Genomic DNA, 10,901 nt, shown 5'->3' with positions numbered 1-10,901 from the left:
ATGCTTGTTGAACGACTGAATGTAGAAGGTGATCAATGACCGTACAACCGAGGAAACTCTGGACCAAACATCGGAAAATCTAGGAGAATCTAAACTTGTGCAAGGCCAAGTTCTATGGCATCCTGGGCGGCGAAGAGGAGGTCCTTATACTCGCCTTACCCACCCAATAAGGCTCCTGCAAGAATCTAATGATCTCATTTACGTGGAAATGCTTTTTAAACCACTGTACATAAATGTGTAAAGAATATTGTTCAGTTCACTTGGCAATTCTATAACATATCTTATCCGGATCACAGTATAGAATGTTCATATCCTCTGCCTTTAACAGAATAATCCCCACCCAAAGACAGAAAACACCACCAGATGACTACCTCCATTTTTCCTCTTGAACTCATGTTATTCTTCTGCAAATTCTTCTGCAAATTCTTATGTGTTTCATCATCTGGCCTCTTGAACTTTTCTCAAACTTCTCTACTTTCTGTTAAATAAGGAGAAAACAATATTATCCGTGAAATATTTTAATTGCTCAAAAAATAAAAAGGCAGAATACTCAGGATTACAGCTTGATCACTACATTTCATATTTAGATATTAAAGTTTTTTTTCCTCTTCTGGTTAAATATATAATACTGTATTTTATATTATATTTACAATGTGCCAGGCATTGATTGAGCTATGCATGTATTATCACATTTAATTCTTCCCAATCCCATAAGGCACTATTATTAAGCCTATTTTACAGATGAGAAAGCTGAAATAGAGCATAGATTGTGTCTGAGTTCAAATTATTAGTAAAATGCAAAATCAGGACTTAAATTAACAAATTCAAAATCCAAATGATTCTTCTATCCCATTTTACTGAGCTATCAGAATTGAAAGTCATTCCTTTCATTGTAATTAAAGGCAGTCAATTCCAGCTGAGCCTTCTCTTCCTTTCCTCTCTTCCAACATCCAGAATTAAAATTGTATTTTTCTCTCCTCTTTGAAACATTGATTCATTCTCCCACACACAGATAATTTGGCATCAGATGTTTCTTACTTGTGTTACAGGTTTTGTTATGTTTCTTTTTTCAATCCTTTTTGACCTTTTTTTTAGGTATATGACATTTGAGGATCAGGGGTAGAGAAGTCAAAGTACTGAAAGTGAGAGAGTTAGGGAAGGCTTAGAATCTCTTCTCCTAGAAACTGAGAAAAGTAAAAAGGTCAAGAAATTATTTGACGTATACAAGATATTTGCTGCAGCATCATATACAGCTGTAGGAAATTAGCTAAACATCTATAATAAGGCAACTGTTAAATACCTTATGGTACTGCTATATAATAGAATACTACTTAGCTTTTAAATGAGTAAATATATTTAACTCTGGAATGTAGAATTAGTGAGTAATTGTTTTAATTCTTATATCTTTAGCTATTTTGCAATAGTCATGTTATTATTTTGAAGAACTAATTTTTTTCATACATCTAAATATTTTCCAGTGAGAATATCATGTTAAAAAAACAGTTTGTATAATATGACTATGTAGGTGATTTTTGTAATATATATGTATTGATATCTGTATGTATATATTTGTGTATGTACACATACACACACACATAGATGGATATACACCCAAAATGTAAGCTTAAAGATTATTATAATTTCTCATTTTCCACTATAATTACTGTTTGTATGGGTTTTGTTTATGTGGTTTGTTTTTTTTAATTAAAAAAAAGAACCTGAAAAGCTAGTTTTGTTTTGTTTTCCCCCGGAGACAGGAAGAAGCACTTGCATTCATTCTCCATTTACTTTCTATTAAGGAAGGTGATATGGAACAGAATCAAAATGTAAAGGATCCACCCTTCTCAATAATAGAACCTAGTATCTAATTATTCATGTGTGCTATTCTACCTTGAGCAAAATGCTTCTTCTAATATTGGTGACCAATATACCACAATACATATTTTGGAAGCATTTATGAAATACTTGTGTATTACATGAAACATGGTATAGTGGATACAATTCATGTATTCAAATCCCAGCTTTGACACTCAATAACTGAGAATTTAAGTCATTTAACTGCTCTGGTAGTCAGTTTCCTCATCAGTAAAATGGGGATAATAATATCACCTACTTCATAGTGCTGGGGAGGGACTGTGATTCCACTCACAGAAGGCACTTAGATACCAGCATGGAGGAAGAGGAACCTAGAAGTTGAAAGAGGCTTAAAAGACATAGCAACCAAATGCAATGTATACAGATCAAGAGACACGACACACCTGTCAAATACAATATATGGACATTTCAGGGGATCCTGATTTGAACAAAGGAACTGGGAAAGACACCAATTTCTCAATCAAAATTTCAATCCTGACTTTGGTGATATAAAATAATTATTATATTTTAGATATGTTAAAGAATTATGCTATTATTTTTTTTAAAGATCTTTCTCTTTTTAAGATTCATACTAAAGAATTTAGTCATGGAATGCCTGAAATTTGCTTCAAAATAATCAAGTGATAAACGAAAGAGGTATAGATAATAAGAAACTAGCCCTATGTTGCTTATGACAACATGGGCTTTTTTTCATGCATCTGTTTTTAATACTATTCTACTTCTGCATGTGTTTGAAATTTTACAAGATCAATAGTTTTTTAATACTGTTTAAAAAGCTATCGAACGACTGTCAGTATTTGCGTGTGCTTAGTAGCTCAGTCGTGTCCAACTCTTTGCGACCCCATGGACTGCACCCCGCCAGGCTCCTCTGTCAATGGGATTCTCCAGGCAAGAAAACTAGAGTAGGTTGCCATGACCTCCTCCAGGGGATCTTCCCAACCCAGGCCTCCCGCATTGCAGGGGGATTCTTTTACCGATTGAGCCGCTAGGGAAGCCCTTGTAAATATTTACTATATGCTTTATATTTGTAATGTTATCTGATGTTTGTTTACACCTTTCAGATCACAATGTTTTTATTTACATGAAGTCTTTTAGTACTCACACTGAACGTATATAGTAGCTATTATTATTCCCACCTTACAAATGATAAGACTGAATTAGAGGCAAGACTGGCAGGAGGCCCAATATACCACCTCCGCTCTTCCAGCTTCCAGGGGACCCTCCGTAAGAGTAGTAGGCGGTAACCCACAGTCACTAAGGAACCGGCTCTTGCTTCCTTTAGAGACTGCCGTCAGATCTAGTGGGGAGACAAAAAGCAAACACACAAATGATTCACTTAGAAATATTTATCAGACAAAATTGGAGCCCACATTTGCACATCTAGCCGCTACTTTAAAAGGAACTCTCAGGGAGAAAAGAATAGAATACAGAAAATGAGATTACTGGTAAAAGTTCTCTCCGTGGTTTGGATTTCTTTTACGTAACTTTATTGTTGTAAGTTTCATTCGTTTATATTCTCTACCTAACCTGTTTATTCTTTCTGAAAATAAAATCAGGCTTAAGGTGAGGGGACCAGAGATGAGAAACTGCATGGGAAGCGAAGTTGGGAGGCAGGAGGACGTCACATCCCAGCCGCTTGGAGGCCCAAGCACCTCACAGTTCGGCGCCACCTTAAGAAGCGTTAGCATCTCCGCCAACCCTGCTTGCCGTCGGCTCCTCCCACTCCCGTGTCAGCTCCGACCCAGGAACGTGGGGAAGGGAGGAGAGACGCACTGAATGGAAAGATTGGCGCGGGAGTCTGCGGGGTCTCTCCTTCCCCCTGCTCTGCGGCGCGGGGAGGAGCAAGGGCAGCTCGGCCCTTTGGGGTTTGGTCCTTTTCCTGAAGACTCGGGATGGGAACGTGTTCTACTGACACGAGGGGTGGGGGGGCTCATCTTGGGGTGCGGCCGAGGGGAGACACACCTGGGGCGTCTGAGACATACAGTAGGCAAAACTGGTCACAAATTCTAAGTTTAGGAGGTCCGTACGCGTCTCCTCCAAACCACTTCCAAAAGTGGGGGCAAGTTTTCCATTCTCCGCCCAATTCCCCGTCTTCATTTTAATTGATTGGGTTTAAGGTAGGCCGGGCCCAAGGCTGCTTGCTGGTTGGCTGCACAAGTAATCTATCAGGATGACGCAAGCGCGGGGCGGCTGTTTGGGAAGGAAGTGAAGTTTATTTTGGTACCTCCCATCCCAACTACTGATTGGTTGAGATTCGTAGTGATGTAAAACAAGGCATAAAAATGTCCACTAAAGGGCAGGGCCAATTGGCCACACTCTCGGGACGCTCTCTAGGCTGGGACTGGGAAGAGCTAGACGGAGTCGGCTGTTGTGAAGGACCAAATGGATTGAAACCCGGAAATGAGTTTAGTAGGGAGCTGAAGGGAAAGGGAAATTTGCGAAACCTTCCTTGCCCTCAAATAAGGTCATTTCCTGCGTGGGATCGATAGTTTCCTGTTTACTCAGCGAAGTCGGCGGGTACCGTGGTTTTCTGGAATACACGTAATAGTTAAATTCCTATGAGCCTCTGGTCCCAGACTTCCCATTTACTTATATTACCCAAAAGAATGAATGAGACGGAGGAAAGGAAACACGTGGAGTTTAACCATGCCTTTGGGGAAGGATGGGGAAACCGAGGTTCTTGTTTAGAAAGCTAAGGACTGACTGGATGACAGGATCCAAGCAGGTGGGTTCCTAAAGAAACCATTCACAAAATAATGGGAGAGGCTGGGTAGAGGTGAAGGAAACTATAAAAGTTTGTCTGAATAAAGGACATTGATCAAATTACAGAAACCTACTTGGATCAGTACAGTCGCTCAGTTGTGTCCGACTCGTTGCGTCCCCATGGACTGCAGCACGCCAGGCTTCCCTGGCTATCACCAACCCCCGGAGCCTGCTCAAACTCCCGTCCATCGAGTTGGTGATGCCACCCAACCATCTCATCCTCTGTCGTCCCCTTCTCCTAGGATATGGAATGTATTTTATGCATCGTTGCATATCCGGTGCCTAGCAGTATCTCATACATAGCAGGTTGTGAACCCAAACAAAATAAGACGTTTACAAAGTATGTGGCACACATTCTAAATATTGCAGACATTGAAATATGTTTTTAAAGGTGTCTATGCCAATCAGTCCAGAATATTCATTGGAAGGGCTGAAGCTGAAACTCCAATACTTTGACCACCTGATGCAAAGAACTGACTCATTGAAAAAGACCCTGATGCTGGGAAAGATTGAAGGCAGGAGGAGAAGGGGACCACAGAGGATGAGATGGTTGGATGGCATCACGGACTTGGACATGAGTTTGAGCAAGCTCTGGGAGCTGGTGATGGACAGGGAAGCCTGGTGTGGTGCAGTCCATGGGACTGCAGAGTCAAACACGACTGAGTGACTGAACTGAAGTGAGGGCAGTTTTATGATCCTGGAAAAATGTTTCACCCTTACCACCTGGATTGTTCCAGCCATAAATTGAAAGATAAGTCTACTCCCTGAATCTACCTGGGAGAAGCCACCTACCTGTGAAAAGCTACCAGTGAAAATGCTGCCATTTTTTCCTTAACACCCTGAGGTGTTTAAAATTCGGAAGATTTCCCCTTAAGGTAACTTCCTAAAAATATTGAAAAGATACATGGTGTTAGTGAAAAGATATCTCTACATCCAGTGAATGAAAAATAAGATGTTTAACCTACAATCAGCAATTCCAGGGTAGGAAGAACTATTTGAATTGAGAGATGTCATCTATACTGTAAATTATGCAATTCCTTTGCTTCCCAGGATTAATAGACCTTTTTTATTTTTTTCCCTAGTCCAGACTTTTTCTTAGAGCTAAATTTCAGCAATGCTTTAAATATTGTGCTTTGGAAATTGAGGGACCAGTGTGAGGACTTCCCATTAGTATAATTATCCCCACTGCAGAACCTACAAGGGCTCTGGGTCAAGATTCAGTAACAGGTACATTCTGTTTGTCCAAGGTGATCCCATCTTTTTATGATTCTCCAGGATATCCTAGGCCAGATAGTTTACAAGGGAGTCTATCATATTGGCCTTTCAGTATCACTATGGCCATAGTTTAAAAATAGGAGAAGGAACGAGAGGCAGCTGTATTTGCAATAGTAAGAGTACCATGGGAAAATTATAGGCTATACACAATTCTAGCATAATAAAGTATTGTTATATGTTGCTTATAGCAAGGTGGCAGTAGGGGTGGGACAAGGAAGGAAGGAGCTTTTAAAAATTTTTTGGAGAATTGTTTGTCTAAGCTTTCTGGGCACAGAGATTGCGCACCTGGGAGAACCGTTGGCACAGTGGTTGCAGAGGCAGTCCTGGCTGCATGAGAGGAGGACGATGAGGAGGGCTGAGCATCAGCATGGCAGAAGAGGACACGCTGGTATCAGTGGATTAGGAAACACTGGGGAAGGCGCAAGGAGTGTTCTTCTGCAAATATACGCAGGCGGAGGGTAAAAAGCTGGGATTGAGAGGCCAGGTCCAGAACACTGACCAAGGCAGAGGGCAAGGGCGATTGAAAGGTCCCGTCCCCAAAGTGCGTCGTTTGCAAGAATGGCTTGAGACAAGAGGAAATCCCGAAACAAACGTCCACCAACAGAGCAAACTTCTACAGTGAGAAAGTCATCTCAAAGTTGGATTACTCAGATTCCCAACTTGTAAAATAATGGCCAGAATTTAAATTTTCCGAGATAAACTCAGTGGTTTTGTTTTTTATCGTTAATAGAAATGGAGCTACTCTGTGTTCAATATTAGAATTTATCAGTAAGTTACTTCAGTATCAGATATTTGATTATGACTGTATATTATAGGTATGATGGAATGATTACACTGTAAACAATTCTAATCAATGAAAACACCTTAAACCTTCAAAAAAAATTGTGTTTATGAGAGAAAAGCGTTTTGTTCCTAGAAATGTTAAAAGAATATGGAAACATATAATATTAGTTTTAGGTTAATAATTCATACACGTAAAGCACTGTCACTTTCCCAATGATGATACCCAATGAGTCAAACTAGAAATTGTGTCTCAGGGGACCTCGAATCCAAGGAATAAACTGCTATTGTTCCTCATCACAGACCCAAGCCCTCCAGCGAGTAAAGATAAACCACTGTCATCTTGATTAGTGAGAACCTGAGACACTGGGTCAGATAGCCTCTCAGGTGTCAGGGAAAACCTCAGCCTCTAGAAGACTAGCTGCTCCCAGCTCCCACCCACCTTGTGAAATAACAGTGATCATGAGTTACTTTCTTTTTTAAAAAATTTATTCATTTATTTATGTTTGACTGTGCTGGCTCTTCATTTCTACAAGGGCTTTTCTCAAGTTGCAGTGAGCAGGGTCTACTCTCTAATTGTGGTGTGGGGCTTCTCGTTTTGATGGCTTCTTTTGTTTCCAAGCCTGGGCTCTAGGACACCTAGGCTTCAGTAGTTGCAACACGTGGGCTCAGTCGTTGGGGCACACCGGCTTAGTTGCTCCTCCACATGTGAGGTCTTCCTGACTCAGGGACTGAACCCATGTCTCCAGCATTGGCAGGCGGATTCTTTACCACAGAGCCACCAGGGAAACCCATCGTGGGTTTCTTTTTATCTGGAGGCTCAAGAAACAGCTACAGGGCCTCAAAAGACCAAGAATGAAGACACTAGGTTATACTGCATTTGGTATTATAGAAAGAAGAGGGAAAGGGAAGGCAGAGAATGAGGAGGGGCAAGTAGGGGAAGTATAGAAGAAAATACTGCTCAGTCAAGTGTTGTATCTGTCAGGGTTATTTGCAGTAAACAGAAACCACTTTTATTTTAAGCAGAAAATACCTTAATACAGGGACATGCATGCTTACAAAATCATTTGAAGAACTGAAGGAGCAGAGTCTCTGCTGTTTCCCAGAAACGGCTCCTAGATTACTAAACACACTCGAGGGGAGCTTCAGAAAGCTGAGCAATCAGGCTTCCTGAGTGGCTCAGTGGTAAAGAATCTGCCTGTCAATGCAGGAGACGTGGGTTCGATCCCTGATCCAGGAGGATCCTGCATGCCCCGGAGCAACTAAGCCTGTGGACCACAACTACTGAGGCTGTACTCTAGAACCTGGGAGCTGCAACTACTGAGCCCACCTGCAGCAATTACTGAAGCCCACTCACTCTGGAGCCCGTGCTTCAGAACAAGAGAAGCCGCAACTAGAGAGTAGCCCCCACTCATCGCAACTAGAGAAAAGTCATGCAGCAACAAAGACCCAGCACAGCCTTTAAAAAAAAAAAAAGAAAAGAAAAAAGAAAGGTGAGGAATCACAACTTATTGCTGGGACTTTCCTGGTGGTCCGGTGGCTAAGACTCCGTACTCACGTTTCAGGGGGCCCAGGTCCAATCTCTGGTCAGAAAACTAGATCCCACATGCGACATCAAAGACCTAGCACAGGCAAAGAACTAAGTGAAAGTGAAAGTGTTAGTCACTCAGTCCTGTCTGACTCTTTGTATAAATAAATATTTTTTAAAAACAAAGCTTTATTGCTGAAACTGTTGAATTCAAGGACACAATGCTCTGGCTGTGATCCAGAAGGCCGTGTTGCTAACACTGCCTCAAAGCCTTCAGTGGCCAAGAGCTACTGCATGGATGCGGAACACTGCTGCCAAAAGCCTAGCACCTCACAATCATGCTGGCCAGCAGCAAGTGCCAAAGCAGCCAGGAGGTGGCTCCTACCTCACTTCTACTTTTCAAGTCTCTTGGATGTGCAGACTACAGATAGATCATAGTTTAGAAACAGAATCCTAGTGGCAAAAAAATCTGGGATGTATAGTTGTGGGTTTTCTAGCCTCTGCAGTACAGGAAGTTGTATGCAAAGGAGACAGAATATGGGTCAGTCATATCCATCACAAATGTATGTGTATCTACATGTAAAATCTGAGCCAGAAACAGCATGAGTGAAGCAGAAGTTTAAGATTTTTTCATTTTACAAACCAATAAAGGGATGCAGAGGACTTTTGCTGAAGAAAGACGTTACCAACTGCGATCTAGTATAACCATCATTTTATAAGAGAAGTAATACTTTTTTACACCAAAAAAGTGGGAAGGTTACATTCACAGAATTTAAGAACTAGATAAACGTAACTTCAAGAAAAACAGTAGGTTGTCTTTCTCAGTGAACACCTTGTCCGAGTGTGGCAGTCTATGAAAGCACTGAAGTAGTGTAAGGTCAGGCTTACAAGATGGCTCAGTGGTAAAGAATCTGCCTGCTGATGCAGGCGACACAGACTGCATCTATGAAATTAAAAGACACTTGCTCCTTGGAAGAAAAGCTATGATAGATATTGACAGGCAGAGACATCGCTTTGCCAACAAGGGTCCGTCTAGTCAAAGCTATGGTTTTTTCCAGTAGTCATGTATGGATGTGAGAGTTGGACTATAAAGAAAGCTGAGCACTGAAGAGCTGATGCTTGTGAACTGTGGTGCTGGAGAAGACTAGAGAGTCCCTTGAACAGCAAAGAGGTCAAACTAGTCAATCCTAAAAACTCAACCCTGAATATTCACTGGAAGAACTGATACTGAAACTGAAGCTCCAATACTTGGGCCAGCTGATGCAAAGAGCTGACCCACTGGAAAAGACCCTGATGCTGGGAAAGACTGAAGACAGGTGGAGAAGCAGGCAACAGAGGATGAGGTGGTTGGATGGCATCACTGACTCAATGGACATGAGTTTGAGCAAACTCTCAAAGATAGTGAAGGACAGGGAAGACTGCCGTGCTGTGGTTCATGGAGTCACAAAGAGTCAGACACAACTTAGTGACTAAACAACAACAACAGGTGTAAGGTCACTGCCCCTTGCCAGGAAAAAAAAAAAAGCAGCTTCTTATCCAGTCCTGCTTAAAATGAGCTGAATGAACCTTACTTCTGGGCCTTCATTTCTTGCTAACTAACATTACTATTGTATATAAATACATTTAAGAAAGGAGGGGAAGGAAAGGTATGGAAGAAACAGTTTCTGAAAAGAACATATACAGTAGCACCTCTTATTTATAGTTTCACTTGCTGAGATTTCACTTACCCATGGTCAATCTCTGCCTGAAAGTATATTAAATGGAAAATTCCAGAAGTAATCAGTCCACAAGTTTTAAATTGCACACCATTCTAAGTAGCATCATGAAATCTCAAGCCACCCCATCTGGACAGAAAACATCGCATTGTTCAGTGTATATAGGAATCCATGCTGAATTCTCTGCCCACCCATTAGTTTCTTAGCGGCTGCTGTTTTATCAGCTATATTGTCACAGTAGTACATTCACATAACTTTTATTATGGTATATTGTCACACTGTTCTATTTTATTAATAGTTACTATAGTTAATCTCTTACTGTGTCTAATTTATGAGTTAAACTTTATCATAGGTGTATATATATCATATGTGTAATTTATATGTAATTACATATATGTATCATATGTGTAATTTATAAATTAAACTATCATGTGTATATATGTATAGGAAATATAGGATTTGGTACAATCTGTGGTTTAAGGCATTCACTGAGGGTCTTGGAAAGTATCCCCTATGAATAAGAGGGAACTACTGTAATAAGAAAATGCCAATTTAAAAATAAGATATATTAGGTTAGTGAAGCTCTTAGATCCCTTAATGGTTCTGAAGGTCTATTATTTCACTTTTTATCTGGACTCCTAATGAACTTCTACCTGAACTTCAACTTGTAGACTCTACAACTGTCCCATTCAGCGATTCAGATTTAATAAGGAAAAACAGATTTTTCCATGTCACTCTATTTGTTTGAAAACATTCTGTGGATACCAACTATCAGTAAACTATAATACGTGCTATTCAGCTTGACATTCAAGATTGTCTTCCACCTGATCCTAACCCATATTGCCCACAATTTCTGCTCCCAAAATGACTAGCATCACCTAAGTAGTTGCCTTTGCTTAGGTTACCATTTTCCCTCATTTCAACAGATATCCATTGAGCTTATTAACTATGTGCCAGACTTTGTG

The sequence above is a fragment of the Budorcas taxicolor genome, chromosome 5 (genome assembly GCF_023091745.1).
Source record: "Budorcas taxicolor isolate Tak-1 chromosome 5, Takin1.1, whole genome shotgun sequence".
NCBI lineage: Eukaryota > Metazoa > Chordata > Mammalia > Artiodactyla > Bovidae > Budorcas > Budorcas taxicolor.
Note: the sequence above shows the minus strand (reverse complement) of the source record.